This window comes from Stegodyphus dumicola, chromosome 1 (assembly GCF_044657685.1).
Source record: "Stegodyphus dumicola isolate Sdum_Otavi_A_Nest chromosome 1, ASM4465768v1".
Classification (NCBI taxonomy): domain Eukaryota; kingdom Metazoa; phylum Arthropoda; class Arachnida; order Araneae; family Eresidae; genus Stegodyphus; species Stegodyphus dumicola.
This window is the reverse complement of record NC_140768.1, coordinates 19,156,986-19,177,036: the sequence shown is the minus strand read 5'-3', so window position 1 is coordinate 19,177,036 and position 20,051 is coordinate 19,156,986. Positions and strand designations below refer to the sequence as shown.

General features: G+C 34.3%; 1 protein-coding gene and 1 non-coding gene across 2 annotated transcripts in view; both read right to left on the bottom strand.

Annotated features, from left to right (window-relative positions):
- The window catches only part of Eph (Eph receptor tyrosine kinase), a 479,031-nt gene that overhangs the window by 329,392 nt on the left and 129,588 nt on the right, over positions 1 to 20,051 (bottom strand). The gene's annotated exons all lie outside the window — the stretch shown is intronic.
- TRNAS-CGA (transfer RNA serine (anticodon CGA)) lies at positions 14,912 to 14,984 on the bottom strand. Its single transcript has one exon. It is a non-coding gene; the product is annotated as a tRNA-Ser (tRNA).

The window sequence follows — 20,051 nt, the reverse complement described above, 5'->3', positions numbered from 1 at the left end:
TAGACAATAAAACAAATTCCAAATTCGGACTTCGAAATGCCCATGTTCAGGTGGAGGACTATGTTATTCAAAATTTGAAGACTCTAGGTACTGTTGTTTTCTCGCATCATACATTCATGTAGATTCTTCATTATTTAGTATCGTTTAAATATAATACAAGGCGATAATATTTGGTGGCAACAATTTGAAAAGAGGTAAAGTCTTTTGTAGTGACTCGATGCAATATGCCGTTTTCAGACTAATCGCCTATTTGCGCTTTAAAAAGAAAAGAAAAGAAGACATAAGCCTGCAAGAATTCAGATTTTAAAGTTGCAGAGGCTTTGTTAATGCTCTTTATGCTCTCGCAAGATACTAATTTGATCTTGAACTTACTTCAGTTAACAACACTTTTTTTTTCGGTCGTTTTCATTTTTAAGCATCGCTTCTTTTAGCCGCTCAAATGACCACCCGCCTAAAATAGTTATCATTAAAAAAAAAGGGGGGGGAGAGAGAGAGAAAGGTATATAATGATTTTAATAAGTACAGCTAGTGTCATTTCATAAAAATATTTAATATTTCTAATTAGACATCTCAGGATTTAAATGCATTTTTATTTGAATAAATCAGATTAAAAAGTAGAATAAATACTTCTAAGAAATGCGATTGTTGCTTTAGAATCACTTGGTTTGCTACTGGGTAACAGACAGATTAAATTTGGAAGTTAAACATCTTACGTTCTACTGAATGGTAAAACGCTGGTGCGTGGAGATGATAAACATTCTATGTGAGGTAGTGGCAACACACTGCTCTCAAATAATCGAATTTGTGGATTAAAACTGAAAAATGAATAATTTACATTTTACGGAATGGCAACGTTATGGAGCGGCGGATGAACAGTGTTGACATTTCTCACTTTCAAATCCCTGAATCTGTTAAATAACAGTTCGTTACATTTGTATAAAATAGGAAATAAATAAAAACCTAGTTCGAAATTTAAAATTCGGGCTTCGAGTTATCCATGTTCCGTTGGAAGATAATGTGTATTATAAATTTAGTGGCTCTAGGTTCCGTCGTTTTTTCACATTGCGAAGAATATACATACATACATATAAATTATTCATTACTTAATTTTTTTTAAATAGCCCATCGCTACAGCTTTTGGTGGCAACAGTTTAGAAGGCGATTCGGACAGAAAAGTCACACGGACAAATGGTTAGTTTCGAGCGTCTAATGCTAAAAATAAATAAATAAAGTCTTGAAAAAAGTGAACCTTATATTATTTTGGGTCCTATTGTAATAACAATTAACAGTTTGGAAACAAACGGTCGGCTTATCAATACACCAAGGCAGTTAGTTATTTGAGCCAAAATATGCAAAGAGAAAGTTTTTTTAGAGGAAGTATTTCTTTGAGTTTTTCAGCATAAACGTTCTGAAGGAAACTGGCAGTACAAATGGATAACTCTCAAGTTGTCCTCTTTGCTGAAATTCAAATATTTAACGGAACTGTTAAAGTTCATTTGTTTTTAACAATTCGACTAGCAGTAAGCTTGAATCATCAAATTTATCGCTTACTTTTTCCAACTTCCGTCATTCCACATAAAAACACCCTCTAAATTTGATACATTAAAAAAAAAAGGAGAGTCATTTATGCAAAAAGATTATTATTTAGCCAAAATATTCCACAATTATATCCCAATAACACTCGTTAAACGTATTTCAAATACTATTTGCAAATGTCACCCATTAAAACAAGTTCTTGGGCATAAGTTCGTTAACTGAAGCTTCAACTGTTTAAAAAAAAAGTGCAGAGGGAAAAAATTCGAAAATACATGCGAGGTATTTTCATAAAAACTAAAGACATTGATATCACAGGTGGTCAGAATTAACAATTGGAAAGACGCGCTCTACTTCCTCGTAAAAGTGTATTCGACACACCTCCTTTTCCTTCCCTTCATTTTTTCGATTACCCAGATTTCCACTTGTCACAGGCTATTTACCGCATGGGCCCGAATCTAGGCAGGTCTTATATATAAAACGACCATACATTTTCCCACGTGTAAAAGCAACAAATAAAGCTTAAATATAAGAGCTCAATGTGCTGAAGATGCCTACGATAATTTAACAAAAACATAATTGAGGTAAAAAATAAGTACATAAATTTTCCTTTAAGCGTTAGGTAAAATATATTAAATAAAATATACCTAAATATATGTATAAATAAAATATATAAAGTAAAATATATCTTAAAATATTTTTATTTAACAAATATTCTCTATTCGTATAAAGCTAATTTAAATTAAAATTTTAAACTATGAAATTTTAATTGAATACAAATAAAAGACTAATTATTGCTGCAAACTAATTTACAATATCATTTAAATTCTGAGACCATACGTAAATTAAAAGCAAATATCTAAAAGGATGAAAAAATATATTTAAGAATCCAAAATATTAATCCCAAAAATTTTTTAAAGAATTTTTAAGACTAAATTAATTTGCATAAAGTGAACAATTGTTGAGCAGGCAGGAGACATACCTTATCAAGGGGAAGTTGTCTCCAAAAACTAACTCTTCAATTACTCAATTCATGTTTCGTCATCCATATAGGCATGGGTATGGTAATATTTAAAACCAAAAGTAAAACTAAATGTAGTGAATTGCTTAAAAAAGAAATCTAAACTATAAGCAAATTGACTAGAAATCAAAATATTAATTAAAAGTAAATTGCCAATGTAATTAAGAGTAGAAAACCAAAATAATTTTAAAAAAAAACCCATGCCTGCTGAAAACTTCCCCGACACGAATTATGTATGTAATCCATATTATATATAATATATTTAATAACTGTTAATATATTTTTAAATATTTAATATTGCTAATATATTTTTAAATACTAGGCTGCAAACATAAGACGGGAGGAAGAAGAGAAGAGAGAATTTGCTCCCATATTGATGATTCTATAAGTTAACATTAAAATATTTATTTCAGAAATATAATATAGAACTATTACAGAGAATATAAAATTACTGCTGGGGTAGATTACACATCTGTATGCGATGGTAGTCTGTAAGTCACAGCGCAGTTAGCTGCCCCCTTTTTTGCTTATTGCTGTAGAGTCATTAGATTTTTTGTTTTAAGCAGGAGACTTCAAAAATGAGCAATGCCCTCGCTGGAACTCGGACCCTGGACCTCTCGAAGACGCGCCGAGTGTGCTACCGTTACACCCGGAAGGCATGCTGGAAGCAGGGGAAAAATACCTTATACTGGCAACAAGCGACAGAGTTCAAGTTCAAAACTTCAGAGGAGGACAAAGAATTCCCATCGACTACTCCAACTTAAGGAAGAAAATTTTTTGTTTTGTTACCTCAGTTATATCCTTATGCTTAAGCAGAACGTACCTGAGACAACACCCACGAGTCGAGACAATACTGAGCTTGTATAGACGGCTGAGTGTCGTTTCATCCTCTGCTTAAAATTGTGCTGATTTGTTCGCTATCATCCCCCACCAATTCTCGCTTCCTCCATTTATCCTCTTTTTGAAAAGTCATTTTCTGAGACAGCGAATATCCGTTTTCATTAGTTAAAATAGCTTAGGGAAGGTGGGCTTTACTGACTTCTGATTTCTTATATTTGTTTTCCATTTTCTTTCGAAAATTTATTTTACAGATTTGTTTTTAATGTATATGACCTAACCTTCGAATATTAGCCCTGGATGGCCGAGTTTACTCATGATTATGTTTTAGACAAACATTCATGAAAATTTCAAGCGGCAAATTTAAAATAATGACAAGTGATTAAAAAACTAATGCATGTCACGCTTGTGCATCGTTCTGAAATCATAATATACTGATCAAATTACTGGTACTGATTGTAAATAATGTTGTAGTGATTATAATGGTACGGGTGTGCTGGTATAATATATAACGGCACTTGTACCAATAATTATTACGGCATTGGTATTGAAGATAACGGTAATTATAATGGTTTTAATTCTGATGATAATATTTATTCTGATATACCATTCCCATGCCTAAATGGATGATAATGATAATGGTACTGTTTAATGGTGTACAGATTACAATGGTACTGGTGTACTGATTGGTAATAATGGTGTACTGATTATAATGTTTGCGTTGTACTGATTGTTAAATATAGCAAACCAATGGACATTTATAAGGCAATGTTCCCGACCCAAGAATTACTTTTTGAACAGAGATTGAAACGAGAAAGATTCCGTCAGACGGGGATGTGATAAGGGCGATAAGTAAGAAAGGACGAATCGGGAAATAACCGTGTGATGATAATTACCTTACGCAGCGAGAAGTTGCACTGTATTTGTAAATTTCACCTTTTTTTTTTTTTTTTTTTTTTTTTTTTTTGCCATCCAGCTTTATTTGAAATTGTATACTTTTAATGTGCCTTACAGTATACCTTTATCACATATTAATTAAGAAATTAATTAGTTATAATTTTTTAGTATTGTAAATTCACTTGCCATTTTTTTACAGTTTGGCTATAAAATTAATCATAACTTAATTTTCCACGAAATAGATTGAGATTGAAAATGGCACAGTTTGTAATTTAAGTCGGAATACAACCAAAAGCAATTTACTTCATAAAAATGCAAAATGAAACTGTTTCGTTATAACTATTTACCTAAAACGTAAACGCGTGAAAAACAGCGACATTGGAAAAGATGACATAGCTTCTGTGGAGAAGTCTCGGATCCAATGCATCACTTTTTAAAAAAAATTTAATAAATAAAAAATTTAAAATATAAATAAATGAGATTTGAAGGGAGAATTCATGTATGTGACACATTACGAAGAATAATCTTATTGAATTGGATCGGATTATTTAATGATGGCAAAGGAGACTTCTTGTAGGCAACCTGCCTTACAGGTAGAGATTCCTTCGTGGAGAAATTAAGGAAAACTTGTCCATACTCGCGAGTTACACAAGGACAGAAGCAATGAAATTTTTTGGCAACTAGTTTGTACAATCAATAGGCTTGTTTTGAAACAGAACATGAAAAACATGCCATGCCTTCGCAGGAGTCTAGGCTCCGAATCTTCCGATTGCTAACTAACCAGACATGCTTCTAACTTCTAATTACATCACGGAAACTCGCGGTAAGGAGAGAGAGAGAGAACGGAGGACGTGGGCACTATCCCTTTATTAAACGGTTAATTAGTATAGCACCACGTCCACCACTATCTATAGCACCCCTTCAAAATACATAATGCCACCTGAAAGGTATTCAACGTGCACGACAAGACATACAATATAATATGTTACAGAGTTACAGATTAATATTCAAGATACATTACTGGTACATTACTGATACAAACATGACAGATGCTGAACTGATAAAAGGCTGATATAATGCTAATAATAACACTGATTAATACTGCTACAGTACTGATACATTGATATAACACTGAATATTATTACTGATTAAATGGGAATGATTTTGCATAAGTCGGTAAATAAATCCACGAAATTATACGTTACAGAGATCCCCCCCCCCAAAAAAAAGAAAAATGAGAATTAAAATATCATAGATCAATGTTCTACTGTTACATTACTTGTACATTACTGATGAAATATAACTGATACACTACTGATACAAGGCTGATATATTAGTGATACAATACTTTACTGATTGTAAGACTGTTTTTATTGCTCATGCGATATATGCATGAGCAAATATGCATATACAATACTTTACTAGTATTAATACTCATACAATACTTAACTGATATTAATACTCATACAATACATTACTGATATTGATACTCATACAACACTTTTATTGGTATTAATACTCATTCAATACTGACTAATAGTGATTAACTGTAAATGGGAAATACTGATACTGATACAATACTTTGCTCAATTACGATAGTTACATTACTGATACAAATGTGGATATATAATATTTAAATGTTACAATACTGATACAATACTTTACTGGTATTAATACTGACACAATACTGATTAGTACCGGTACTATACTTTGCTGGTGTAAAGGGAGAAAATGCCTTACAAGCTCGTTCCACCACTAGGAATAAAAGCCAAGACGAACTCTTCCGTTTGTCTGCTTCAATCGTGCGGCGGCTACTCATCAGCAGAAAGATGAACTAAAACTCTGAAGCTAACAACAAAGCCGGAAAGATTTTAAAAGGACAATAACATTTGACAAGCAAACACAATTAAGAAGAAAGTCTTAATGAAAGCGAATTACGGCATGGTGCAAAATCTTAATTAATTACTTAACGCTAAAATACAAGAGCCAGTCACAACACTACAACACTAGGGCCATCTGCCAAAGAGCTAATCATCTCCTTCAGGAAAATTCCAGTTAACAGAAAAGCACCTGCGTATCAGAATTTACGACGAAGAGACATGGATTATAATAACGAAAGCCTTATCTGGAATTCAGAATAATAGTAACCGATGTAACAACTACCTTCTGTAACCACAATACTAATCACTGGCCAAGAATTCCTACTGAAAAATTGCTTTGAAATTGTACCTTCCGCTCTGAAGTTTCTTTTCCTCACTTAACTAACACATAAAACTCGAGACTTACATAACTAGTATATACAGGGGTTGGACAAAAATATGGAAACACCTTTGAAAAAACATGTTTCTTTGCATAATGTGGTGTAGGAAACCCGTTGGCATTCAAAACAGTTTGCAGTCTTCTCGGAATGGATAAATACAGTTCCTGTATGTTTGACAAGGGAATATTATACCATTCTTCCTGCAAAACGGTGGCAAGTTCAGATAACGATGTTGGCGGTGGATAACGAGAACGCACTTTCCGTTCCAATGTAGACCACAAAGGTTCGATAATATTCAGTGTTGTAAAGAGAGAAGTAGAGGGCGCTGCTTGGCAGTAGCGCAACGCATGTAAGTAGAAACGAAATGTCGTTTGATTAGGCAACATGATTTCTGTGAAGGTAGTCCACCTAACAATAGGACAGTTGTAAATATGTAAATATAACGAATAATAAATAGCATTAGAAAACTGAACCATCGGATGTTTTGTGCTTGCTCTACGGGCCGCCATAGATAAATGCAGGTTCGTCACATTCAGGTCTGGTGACTGTGGTGGCCAGGGGAGACGGGACAACTCATCCTCGTGCTCAGAGAACCAGTCCTGGACAATGTGAGCTGTGTGAACAGGGGCTTTGTCGTCTTGGAAGACACCATCACCATCGGGGAACAAAGTTTGTACCATGGGATGAACTTGATCGGCCAAAATGTTCACATAAGTCTTGGCAGTCATGTGCCCTGACACAGTTATCATGGGGCTAGTAGAGAAACACGATATGGCTGCCCAAACCACAACAGAACCCCCGCCATGTTTCACTCTTGGCAACAAGCAGTCTGTATTATAGGCTTGAGATGGCGTTCTCCAGACGTAAACTCGGCCAGAAGTGGGAAACAATGTGAAAGAAGACTCGTCAGACCATATTACTCGCTTCCACTGCTCTATAGTTCAGGCTTTATGACTTAAACACCACCTTTTCCTGTTACGGGCATTAGCATCACTGATGAGTGGCTTCTCAATTGCAGCACGGCCAGCAATTCCTTGTTTATGAAGCTCCCTTCTAATTGTTTTGGTACTCACAGGGTTCAGTAACACAACATTCATTTCAGCAGTAACTTTTGCAGCTGTGGTCTTCTTATTTTTCGTCACAATTGCCCTTAATGATCGTCTGTCACGATCACTCCGGACACACTTTCGTCCGCGCTGTGATTTAGCAGATGATGTTTTTCCGCTTTTCAAATATGCGGAATAAATCTTCGATACAGTACCTCTTGAAACACTAAACACCTCGGCTACCTTGCTTACGGAAGCACCTACCATACGTGCTCAAACAATTTGCCCACGTTCGAAGTCTGTTAACTCTGACATAATGCAATGACAACCTCACATAACAGTACTCCGACAATAACTGAACTGTTTAGCACATTTACGAAGTTGTATAGGTGGCGTCAGTAGTCAAAAACGCCAGCGCCACTTACATATTTCATTAAAATCAATCTTTCTTTTCAAACATGCATTTCACAAGGTGTTTCCTTATTTTTGTCCATCCACTGTATGTTATCGTGAAAGACCGAAATTGGAGAATGTCGACTTTCACCGGAGAATACCAACATTCACCAAATACGTCCGTGAAAGACCAAATATTTCACTACATTCTTGTATATTCGGACCCTCACCGGTGTATTTCGACAATCACAGATATGCTCTGGTGAAAGTCGAAAAGAGAGGTTATAAAGTGCCAGATTAGTTTAAGTTGTTGCAATAAATAAGATTTGAATCACATTAGCAAGTTTTTTTTATAATTGTTATTTTATTTTCTCATTTAGAACGTACTGTATAATTAAGTAAGTTTTTAACTTCTATTATTTTCCTTTCTCATTTTGAATGTATTGTGTGTTTTAGGTTCTCATGTTAAGTTCTTATTTCAAGTTTCAAGTGCGTTTATTCGCGACTGAATGACGGAGAAGAAAATATAATATTGTTATATGTTCAACATTCACCATTAGTACATGGTGAATGGCGACATTGACCGGTAAGAGTATTTGGAAAATATTTCGGACATACATCAAGAGACTATGTGAATGTTGACATTCACCGGTGAAAATCGACATTCTCCAGATTTCGGTGTTTCACAGTAACATATACAATGTTCAGTATTAAATTATAAATACATAAAAAATAGATACTAACACAGTACATTTTTATCACGGGTTCGCTAACATAATGATCACTAGAACAAGAACGTCCCCCGGCATAGTATGTCACATGAACCATTTAGTTTATTCATTAGGTACTGTTAACCCATTGCGCATGATGTGGTCATGAATATTTGATTCGCCCTCCATCACGAAGGATTACTTGACAATGCCCCGCAGTTTAAACAGTACCTCGAAAATATCCTCCTTCCCATTATACATATAAGGGTGGGGGGCAAAGCGTCCCACTGCCTTCCCCAAGGAATGAACAACAGCGACAAATATGATATGGAAGGAGCCGGACAGTCCAGTGTTTCTACATAATCGTGTGACTCACATTTTAATCTCGTGATCTGGTTACGTCAGATGCGTACTCCCTCCCCCTTCTCCAATGATCTCCCAGACGATAAATGGAGAAGTCCGGATGAAGATCATCTGCCTCTGATCCCTTTAAACCAGAGGAGGGTGGGAGGGAAGAACACTGAATGTGCAATCAGAGTTATGTGCACAAATCTGGAAAATTCAGTGAAATATTTACACCGAGAAGGGACTCGACAAAACGTGGCGAAATCGCAGTCACAGGATTTAATGGGATTAGGGGGGGAGTATGACTATGCACATTTGAGTAATCGAGTATCGGTATCTTCCTCGTTGCAACCGAATGCACTTTCTTGAGTCCCCCCTACACCCTTTTATGAAATTAGTTAGGACTTTCACTGCTCCAAACCGAATTTTTGTCTTAACGGATGCGAATTTGAATCGCACAGAAACAGGTAAAAATTTCAACCTATAAAATCTTTTCTTTAAAAAAAGTCTTTTCTATAGAGTTCTTTTCTATTAAAAAAAAGTCTTTTCTATAGAAAAAGTAAACGAAGCCTGCGGTTACACAAACTAGAGCCACGGTGACATGAAAGCTATACAAACTAAAAGCTATGCAATCAGCTTTAAAAAGTTATATAATAATGACTTACAATAACCCCTACCAACCGCCCAACTGGGTTAGCGACGCTGACTGCCGTACCTAAAGGCCCGGGTTCGAACCCTCGAGAAGGCATGAATGTTTTTAAATGTACAGCGTCGGTGCGGCATGGGGGCACTCTAAATTCGCGGCGAGCCGAAAGGCCTCTCAAGAGATTGTTGGTAGGGGAAGAGAGGTGGGAGGCCATCGGACCTATCTCCCTGGAGTGCTTTCCGTCAAAATTGGAAGCAGAACTGAGCAAAATCGTACTGTCACTTATTATGGTACTTATCTCGTTGCTCAAAGCAACGACCGGCGCAATCTTCACCCCTCCCCAGAACGAATTTCGTGGACTTGTTCTGATACCAGAGACCTGACCTTAGAAGGTATTTTCTCCCTCTTTTCTGCATGCCTTCGTGGTATAACGGTAGCACAATCGGCGCATATTCGAGAGGTCTAGGTTCGAATCCCGGCGAAGACATTGCACATTTTTCACATCTTCTGCTTCAAAAATACCCAATGATTATACACTGGCACCCAACATTGCCAGGATTTGCCGAATGGCTTCCCTAATCCCCAGCTGTCCTTTAAAAGGGGAACTATAAAAAGGTATTTTTCCCCTCCTTCCAGCATGTCTTTGTGGTATAACGGTAGCACACTCGGCGCATATTCGAGAGGTTCAGGTTCGAGTCCTGGCAAAAGTATTGCTCATTTTTCATGTCTCCTACTTCAAAATAACCTACTGAATCTACAGTATGAGAGTTTAACTGAAACCGCAACCGACAAGAAAAAATTAATATAAAACCTTATAATGTCAGGAAGCAGAACTCGCACTAAAATTACCTTTGATATATCCATCAGTAGAGGAAATTACAAATGTAATTGTTGAATTAAGGACCCTTAAGTATTACATGTAAACATCAAGTCTTCAAACGGAAATCAAATATTTAATATTTAAATAAAATTACACATTAAATATTAATTTCAGCCATTAATAACTGATGATTCGCGATTTTATTTAGCGCTCTTCAAATTTATATATATATATAAATGTTCAGTTGAAATATTTCGCCCAAACTTTGTTAATATGATACCATCTAATAAAACAAGTTTGCAAATTGCATTACATTTCGAGAATAATTTTGAAAGAAAATAACAAAAATTAGGTTACTTAAATTTCCAGAATTCTGCGAAGAGCAGAAATAAAAGCATTCCCACGAGAAAAAAACACAGGCAAATGCATTTGTGAAAGAAATGCTTTGTTACCCTATAATTCATCTTAACTTTAATGGAACAAAAAAATAATACCATCATATCTTCATATATAATTGCAAAAGATTTTATGCGTATTATCTTTGTATTTGGGCATTATGCCTTGCATATTGCAGAGATAAATAGGCGCAGAACTACAAAATATGGAACACATGCTCTGCAGACGACGACAATGTGCAATTCAAAGTGATTTTTTTTTTTTTTCAAACTATATTAGATCTTTTTTCATGTAAAGATGAACGAATTTCTTTTTCCTTTTTAAATTTTCATATATATACCCTTGCTTAACGAGCAAATAATAATCTTCGAATTTTACTATTTCCACCTTCAGAGAGAGCAGGGAAAAAAAAAAAAAAAAAAAAAAAAAAAAAAACTCTTTCAAACGAAGTTTGTTTTAAAACTCTTTACACAATTTGCTAGTTTGGGGCAATTTATCAAACAAGGCGCTAATTTTTTTCGTTAATTATACTATACTTAAAGTTTTACATCTAAAACTATACGTTTCGTGGCCTTTTAAAATTTAACAGGTAACATTAATCTTCTACCAACTTTTACAAGAAAAATAATAAATTAAAAAAAAAAAAAAAAAAACTGAAATGTTTCAGATTTTAAATTACGTCCAAAGGGGCGTTTTTTAACATTTTGTGTGTTACCTTTCTTTATTAAATATCATGTTCCTCGCACTTAAACCATAAGATCCAGTGCAACAGCAATATCGCAAAATAGTTTTAAAACGAGCATATCTTTAGAATTTCCGATACAGAGACTCACGCGCTGGAGATAAAAATGTTTTTTCTGCACAACGTTGCCATTGCTCGCTTTGAAATCCTTGAGTTTGTTAATCAAAAATTCGTCAAAGTTTTAAAAAATAGGAAATCGATCATAAAACAAATTTCAAATTTCAAATTGGGTCTTCCACATGCTCATATTCGTTGGAGGATTACGTTATTCAAAATTCGATGACTCTATGTACCGTTGTTTTATCACAATACGAGAATTATACATACATTTATGCAGATTTTTCATTATTTAATTTCTTCAAATATAATGCAGGACTCTAACATTTTGTGGCAACAGTTTGAAAACTGAACCGACATTTATGAGTCCGATGCAAAATGCCAAAACGAAACTAATAGTCCTTCGGGATTCAAATCCCTTTGGACTAACAAAAAAAAAAAAAATAAAAAAATAAAAAAAAAAAAATAAATAAATAAATAAATAAATAAAATAAAAATCTGAAAGCTTTCAGATTTTATATTACGCTCCAACGGAACCCCCCTTTTTTAAGCGTTTTGTGGGTTAACTTGATTTACCTGTTCTTCACACTTAAACCATAAAATTCAATTCAGCAGTCCTATCTCAAAATATTTAAAAATGAGCACATCTTTAGAATTTCCGACCTCGTGCCGCTGGTGATAATTCCCCTCCCTCCCTCCGCACAGTGTTTGCCATTGCTCGCTTTGAAATTGTTCAGTTTGTTAATCAAAACTTCGTTAAGGTTTTACAAAATATGAAATCGATAATAAAACAAATTCCAAATTAGGGCTTCTAGATACCCATATTCGATGAATGATTACGTTATTCAAAATTTGATGCCCCTGGGTACCGTTGTTTTTCAACAGTGCGAGAGAAACATACGTATATTCAAGCGGAATCTTCAGTATTTAATTTCTTTAAATATAATGCACGACTCTAGTGGCAACAATTTGTAACGTGCAACGCCGTTTAATAGTGGAGAACGTAAAATGCCAAAAGGAAATTAATAGCCCTTCAGAGCAAATTGCTCCTTTCGTCTAAAAATATTAGATAGCCAGGTTTCTAGGTTTTATATATATATGTAAGATAACGAATATGTAAAAAAAAAAACTGTAACTTTCTTTGCAAAACCCATTAAGTCTCAAATATACATATACGGAGAGAGATACGTAGATAAATAACCGTTAAACATACATATGTATTACATTTTATGCAAAAGAAATATTTAAATTTAATTTTTAACTTAAATTTGATACATGCTTTTAATTTCGTTATTTCTGCTTTCCATTCTAAAAAATTCTGATGTGTACACCACATGACTTCCTTGTACGGAATATTAAATTATACGCATTTTTTCTTGCATTTCATTTAAACTTATTGGATTGAATTAAATCTACTTGGCCGACAGAGCATAAACCACAATAGAATAAATGCATTCTTTAAAATTCACTCTAGTATTTGTTTAGCGACACTGTGGCGCTAGATTCACTTAACAGTATTAATAATTATATAACAGTTAACTTATATAATAATTATATAACGGAAACTAAGTTAACTGTTATATAATCCAATAATTATATAACAGTTAACTTACATATTTCGTTCATATTATAACTCATAATGCACAAAATTTATATCATTTAAAGAATAGAATTGCCACATGTTCTATTCAAATACTATATTAAAGCTAATCGTTGCCACATGTTCTATTCAAATACTATCTTAAAGCTAGAATGATGTATAAAAGAAATTAAGAAAACAAAACAAAAAAGAAACAGTTTTTTACAGACGACTGAGTATTTCTCATTCAATTAATTCAGTTCTCACTTCGCGACAAGGCAAAAATACATAAAAACTCAAAATATCTATATTAAAAGTTACGAAGTAAATCTTAAACACTTATTTCCTCGAAAAAAATTCCAGAAAGGATTAAGCATGATTTAACTGGCAATAATAAATGAATGCGTTATCTTTGTTGTTGGGAAGCTAAGTTTCTCTAGATTGGCAACAAATTCACTAGTCTCCTGTTTCAAATGTAAACATCAATGGCCGCCATTAAAAAAGGCTTAGCGGCACTTAGACAATTTTAAAATTGTTGATAATTCTAAAAATATTGCATACAGATTTACTAAAGGCATAAAAACCTTAACCGGAAGATAAAAACAACATAATACAATCATTTTTAAAGCAAAAAATGTACAATTTACAAACACATGAGAGTAAAGAAACTGAGATCACTGAGCCGGGTAACAGAGTGGATATATATATAAATATATTCATATACGTTTGGTGCAGCCGATTGCAACCAAAATACGAGGTGCACATCTACACGTTATAGCTGTCCTATATACAAAATTTCAACGTTCTGAGGCTACTCGTTTTTGAGTTATGCGAGATACGTACGTACGTACATACGTTCGTACAGACGCCACGAAAAATTCTCTTCAGAATTAATTTTAAAGCAGTTTTATAATTTTTTTGAAAGAAAAAGAGTATTTTATTCTGTCCTTACGTACAGATATCACGCAAAATCATCGTTAAATTGCTTTCGATAGCGGTCAAAATGGATACTTTCGTTGAAATATGCTGCCTGAAACATTTCGCGATTACAATACTTCCTTTTTACTTCGTACAAGAAAGTAAGAAAAATAACTGCTTATAATAAATCTTTCTAAACTGCATCACCTGAAAAATTATCCTTGTTATAAAATTATTATACAACATCTGTGATTCAGATACGTACATCGAGTAAAAAATCTTTCAGTCAATTAAAATTGGCATATAAAAACCTTAGTTAGCCAATAGGAATGAAATTAAAGCCTAACTATACTATTCTTAATCTTTATATTGTAATCTACGCATTTCTCCTCAGCGTCTATGCCCTATTGGCATTATTTACTCTGCTTCTCTTTCTTGCTTCAGATTGTTAAAATGAGAAAAACTACAAATGTAATTGTTGACGATTGGGCGAATGCCTTGTGTCAGTTTAGAGGTATGTGTCTGCTTTAAGAATATGTTGACAAAAATAAAACAGGTATTGAACCGCTTAAGGCTGTTAATACGTATTAATGAATCAACAACATCACATCCTTCAAAAAGTCAAATCAGCCTAACAAAAAGTGAATCTTCCTTTAATGAATTGTACAGACATTAGGTTATTTCAAAGCAAGAGATGAGAAAAATGAGCAATGCCCTCGCCGAGACTCGAACTACGGTCCTCTCGAATTCGCGTCGAGTGTGCTGACCACTACACCACGAAGGCATGCTAAGAAGGCGGAAGAAATACCTTATAAAATGCATTACTTTTTTTACCCTACCCAACATTTTTTCATTGACACTTCTATGGAGCCAATTTAAAAAGAATAATAACAATAATTATGAAAAAAAAGCAAAATATGAAAGGGTTCAGATTATAACGGTCGCCCAAACGGGTTTATTAAGGTTGCCTACAAGTCTGCTGTTACACTTACTTCCGCTAACCCACTTCTACTTACCTGCTTTAATATTAAGCACCAGTATTCCCAGTATTAAGTGCTGGCACACATTTTTACATATTTTTCAATCTTTTCTCAGTTCATCAGATCAATGTTAATTTTTCTTACTAAGATAATTTGCAAAACTTTATTTTTATTATTAACGTTCTGTATGTTAAATTTATTAGTTATATCACGTTCTTCGCACTTACCTGACATACAGTTGAACAACAAAATCACAAAATATTTAAAAACACCATATCTTTAGAATTTCAGATAAATTCCGTACAGTGTTGCCACTGCTCACTTTGAAATCGTTGAGTTTGTTAATCAAAATTCGTTAAAGTTTTACAAAATAAGAAGTAGATAATAAAATAAATTCGAAATTCAAAATTCGGTAATACAGATGCCCATGTTCGCGTACTTAAGTATAAAAAGGCACTTGTTTATAAAAATGTGTTATATATTGCAGGTATAAAAAGTGATGATGCTCCATAAAACTGGAGAAATGCTTTATATTAACTGTAATTTGCTTTTTCAGCTGCCCAGTCGGTATTGTGGTCAAGGAAGCTGACTGTGATGCCGAAGGACCTGGGTTCGAATCCCGAAGAAGGCATGGTTGTAACTGTCCGTCCCTTCATAGGAAAGGCGATGGTGGCCCACCTATTAGGTGCCTCCATAATAAGAGACCACCACATCCAACCTTGTATAGATTAATGGACTGGGTTACATTTGTAATTGTTCACAATCTGCCATTGGGGGGGGATTTGCTTTTCCAAAGTCAGGGGGACCATTCACCCGATACGACTTTTTTCAGTTATGTGATGTAGGGTCGATTCTGTATTGTCTTGAGTAATCTGGATATTAGTGTATTCTAACAGTTATTATTAATAATTATCTTTCAAAGACTATAAATACCAAAAAGTTAATGCTATACTAGAATGTTAATATTTTCGATTTAAAAATAAATACTTTCTGAATTATATAGAAAGCAGTAACTTATACGACAAATGTGTACAATAATTTAATTTAAAAAATACACTTTAGAAAAGATAACTTACACATTGAGGGAAAATTTTAAAATATTTTAATCAACAATTTAAATTGGAATCTGTGTTTCAGTTTGCAACTTCGTCAGGTTTCATAGTTTCTTTGCTTACCGTTTCTCTGCTTGTTTCAACACAATATACCAAAATTTGCCATTCTAAGAAAAAGGGGGCAGGGGATTTCTTCCCCCATTTTAGCACTTAACTATATATTTGTCCTTAATAGATTGCCCTTACTTAGGAGCTCAATTATTTAAATGAGGTTGCCACTAACAACGAGTCCTCTTTTTGTTTTGCATAAAGCTTTAAAAGCAAATTTCTTTTTATCAAATATCCAAAATGACGAGAGACTCTTCCAAAAAACAATTACAATAATTTTCTTCCCATTATATTTCTCTTACTGCTATTCTAGTTCTCAAGAAAATTACTCTTTTCAAATTTAGTTTTTCGTCTTCATAAGTGCGAAGTTGCAAGTCTTTCCTTACCTAATTAAATTCGTACTTCAGTCTTTAAGGATTCTGCTTAAGATAAGAAATTCCTGGATACCTTGTACAGGTACAGGTAGAAGCTAGGCCAGTACCTCCGTAGTACCACAGGTAACTGAGGTATTGCTGAGCCTAGCTGTTAAACTTTCTACCCCAATTTTGAGGAAGAACAGCCCGGGAGGTGGTCCGAGGATATCCTGCCCCTCTTTTTTACCATCAACTCCTTGAAAGGACTTTCTGAGATAACAGATTTCTGGATCCGAGGATATCCTGCCCCTCTTTTTTACCATCAACTCCTTGAGAGAACTTTCTGAGATAACAGATTTCTGGTATTAATAGTGTACACATATCATACTAAGAAAAGAATGTCCTTGAAAAGTTCAACAACTGATGCTTCCAAAAGTCTAAATGTATGAACAAATGTCCTTTCTAAGGCGGAAGCTGTAATAAGCAAGTCTTTGGAGATCCCGTCCATCAGCATTGCATACAAAAATGAAATTACAGGAACAATAAATTAAAAAAAAATTAAATAAATATGTTTTAGTAATATATGGAGATGAATAAGCATTAGATATGACAAATATCCAGTCCGAGTCCTTGCATATGTATAAGAACGTCTCTGATTTTGGCCCTAAGGTGTCTGTTCTTTATTGCGTATTTCTTAAATGGTATTAGATTGCTGTTAGGCTTAATCAGATGTTTACGTCTGTTAAATTACAGTCAAAAATGTAATGATCAGGGTCATCCCTTTCACAACATATGCAGAGATCAGTGGGGTACATGCCTCTCTCATGGAAGTAGGTGGGGAAAGGACCGTGCCCTTACTGATACCGGGGAAAGGACCGTGCCCTTACTGATACCTTGTGGTATCAGTATATGGCCTAACGTACACCACGGATCAAAAATAAAAAACTTCGTATTAAACGTAAATAAAACTTTTATACACGTTTAATAAGGAGCTGATAAAAAAACTGCGTATTAAACGTATAAAAACTATTAATATTATTAGCTTTATCCGCACACCATTGAAAAAAAATCTTATGGATGCTGAACTACACTCCGAAATCCACGATACGAGACGAGGACATTTTTGATACAAATAGGTTTTTTAAGGTACACTTATGAAATTTTAGGAGTGTTTAAAGTTGTCTTTTCCAGCATCAGTGCACTTCTGTACGCGAATTTTCCAATGCCTCAAACCATTCATTTCTTGGAATCGATGAAATAAATGCATTTATAGCCTCATCAATCTCATCATCGGTATAAAAAAGACGTCCACGTAAGTTCTTTTATAGATTAAAAAATAGCCAAGAGTCACACATAGCTAGATCGGATGAATAGGATGGATGTTCTATCACTCTGAAGTGTTTTTGTTCAAAAAACTATACTGTCACTCTTGCTTAATGAGACGATGCACTGTCATGGTGGAGCATGAGCCCTCTAACATTCACTTCTTGAAAAACTTTTGGAAGACACTTTGTGGTGTACCAGTTAACTGAGACTGTCTTCTTTCTTCCAGCTTGATGGCTTTGACCAGTCTTGTACTTCTGAAGAAAACAGCTTACATTAATTTTTTCGTTTGGAACGTTGTTTTTTCACCATTGTGTGCGTGGGACCATCTTCAAAGACCCATATTTTATTTTCTTGACGTTCTGGAACGCCAAAAAAAAATGTCTGTATGTTTCAACACCAGTTACAAATTTAGAAATAATGCGGTGGCCACCATTTTAAGTAATTTAAGGGTTTCTTTACTGATTCTGACACGCTTCTCTTTTTGGTGGTCAGTTAAATTATAGGAAATCCAATGGCAAACCAATTTTTTCATGTAAAATTCTTCATGAATAATTTTATCTATGGCAGCGGATCCAATATTAAAGTTCCTTCTGTATCATTTGGCTGCTGCAGCGATTATCATTGATTAACATTTTTCGTACGGCAGACACATTATCCAGGATTACTGCTGATAACGACATCACTGTGTGTTCTTCATCCTGAATAGAGTTGCGGCCTCTGTGAAATTCTATAAACCATCTGAATACAGTAGCCCGAGATGGATCTTCATATCTAAATACTAATTATAGACGCTAAATACATTATCTTTGATTTAAACTCCACTTTAAAGTCATAGAAAATCAAAACACGATAATGTTCTCCAATAATTCCATTTTTCCTTCTGTCTAAAATTTATTCTACGCTAAAGTACTCGCAATTGGCCAATAAAAAATCTTCTGCTAGACTAAAAATAGTTCATGTTTTCAAATCTAACCGTTAATTACTTTTTGCCACTTATCGTCTGCGCGTATCTAAAAAATTTCAGAGTGACCTATATATTCATTTATGTCAACCATTTCGTAGATTTGTTAGAAAACGAGATTTTTATTTTATTAAAGTAGTTTCATAAAACGACAGAAAGATTCTACGCCGGAAGAATTTTGTAAGTACAAAATTTAATTTCTCATAGGTTCCCTGCAGAGAAAAAGTTCAATTAGTAAAATACGCACAATTTTTTAGACTAGTCTTCTGATAGCAATATTTTATATTAGTTCCCTTAATCAATTTTGATTGGGCAACACTAGTTTCACTAGTTTTATTGACCATCAGAAAAGCTAGATGCCACATGTGATCAGATATGTACAAGCTTTTAAATTGGTGCCCTAATCGATAAGAACAGGAAGACCGATTACCGATTTTTAAGCTGAAAATTTGGAAAACCAATTCTAAAGAATCTGTTTCTTCTTTTTTCTTAAATATTAACAATGTGTTTTCAAACATCTGTGAACAATGACAGAATTAAGTCAGCGTTCCCATAGTTTTAGTCTATTGTTTGTTCGGTTGGATACAGCAAAGCACATAAGGGATATCTGGCTAATGGATGAATGCCTTCGTGGACGACTTTCTAAAAAAAAAAAAAAAAAAAAAAAAAAACTGGCTCGTATTTACATTACATCTGGGCAAAAACAGTATGCAGGCAGCCTGGTTACCGGGATTCGATTTACTACACTCGGTCACGTTACTGGCTTTTGGACAAATGTTTTTTTGGTTTGGGCAGACTAATTTTTAATGCAAATATTTATTAACGGAGCAGCAGTATGTAAATGCGCAGGCTAACAATGTTAAAAAGAATCAGTGATTTTGTTTTACCTCAGACAGTCTGCTTTCTAATGCTAAACAGATTAAGATACATTCCTAAGTGTAGCAGTCGGCTAAAAAAATTTTGGTTATTTGTTGCGTAAGAATGTTTCAAACGGTTGCTGAGATAGGTTAACCGAAGAATACCAAATTCCTTCGAAAGAATAAACTGAAGAGGGGATGCGACCTCTAGCTA